Below are 1,594 nucleotides of genomic sequence, written 5' to 3' on the forward strand. Positions count from 1 at the left end.
CCCCGGGCTGGATGGGTGAGAAAGATTTCCCCTTGATGGGGTGGATCGAAAGGCCTGCGAGTCACCCTGCAGGAAGGGGGCACCTCCGACCTCTCCCTCCCTCCTGGCTTTAGGGGCCTAGAAGACAGGTGGAACCAAGAGAGAAGGGAAAGGATGGGGGGTGCTCCAGCAGGTCCCCGCGGTGTGTCCGCAGGCACAGGCCGCGTGTCCCACCCAGCAACACCAGTGACTTCCTAAAGCGGCCCGCAGCGCCTAAACCCAAGCTCTCACGATGTGGTGTCCTCGGGTCATGGCTGAAGCCTTCGAGACACCCAGGGAAGGGAGCAGCCGCCCCGCAGGCGAGGAAGGAGTCAGCATGAGGGATCCACCCACGTCAACTCCAGGCCCTCGCATTTGGGGGGCGCCGGCTCCATCTCCCTTCGCCTCCCAGTGTCCCCGCTCTGTCGCAGCTGCCTCACCACCCCGCACCTTTAGAAGCCCGGGGCCAGCCCCGAACCCGGCGCTAGCCGTGGCCAACTCTCCTCCGACCACTTCATTTTGACATTTCAGGAAGAGGAGGGCTTTCTCCTGGGGCTGCTGTGTTTTTTACTTTTCTAGAGTTGCCAGAAAACTGGGATGTTGATGGCTGAACAATGACAGTGCGCTTTGAGGGCTGGGGACGTCATGACCCGGACAGGGAAATGGAGAAAGGTAATCTGTGCCGACCAGGAGTCAGCAGAGGCGAGCTTCTAAACGCACCAAGTGTCCGCGTCTTCCTTGGACACGCTAGAGACCTCCGGGTAAAATCTGGGGGGCTCCCCGGCTCTCAGGGGTTCACACTTCGCCCAGCCCCCGCCTCTCCCCTCCGGGCCCGGCTTGCGCTCGGCTCTCCGCTGCCTGCCACCTCGCGGACCTCAAGCAATTTGTTATATAAAACAAAACTGCAACCGCACACGTGTACCAGCACACCCGCAGCGACGGACACCCAGGGAGAACTCCGCTCCAGCGCCTTGGGCCACGTTTCTTTCTGGTCCTTCCAACAGCCGCATCCCTGCCACCACCTCTAGTCCCAGCTGCCCGAAGCAAAAAGGGAGATTCGGACTTCAAATCTGGGGCTCCCTTGACCCGCTCCCTGCAGTGGGTAAAGCAATCTCTAGTTACTCCCACCATTAAGAAAAAGAGTTGATCAGAAATATTTGGTCCGCACACAAAGACGTACCACAAAAGGAATGCACTTTTCTGCGCGAAAGCCTTCGGACTAGGAGTCCACACCTGAACGCAGCCCAGAAATGGTTAGAGTAGCCTGCTGCGGGACAGTGCTGGGCCTTCGGACTCAGCCCCACGGCCTTCTCAGGACCTCCCGCGGTTCCCGGCTTGTACTGCCTTAACCTCCGAGAAAGCGGCTCTCAGCCACCCGGCTCCCTGCCGCATTCCCGACCTCTCTGGGTGGCCCTGCGCTGCTGGGGTCGCCTTAGAGAGGCTCCGCTGATGCGCCCTAGAGGCGCCCACTCCCCTTTCTTTACTGAGCCCCCGGACTCACCCACACCTCATATATCGTTGGCAAAAGGCAGGATGGCCACATCAAATAAAGCAAAAGGCAGCTTCCCAGTCTCCG

At 60.1% G+C, this 1,594-nt stretch overlaps 1 protein-coding gene across 1 annotated transcript in view; it reads right to left on the reverse strand.

Annotated features, from left to right (window-relative positions):
- The window catches only part of GATA3 (GATA binding protein 3), a 30,182-nt gene that overhangs the window by 26,695 nt on the left and 1,893 nt on the right, over positions 1-1,594 (reverse strand). The window lies entirely within an intron of this gene.

Source organism: Bison bison, unplaced genomic scaffold (assembly GCF_000754665.1).
Source record: "Bison bison bison isolate TAMUID 2011002044 unplaced genomic scaffold, Bison_UMD1.0 scf7180017864323, whole genome shotgun sequence".
Taxonomy (NCBI): domain Eukaryota; kingdom Metazoa; phylum Chordata; class Mammalia; order Artiodactyla; family Bovidae; genus Bison; species Bison bison.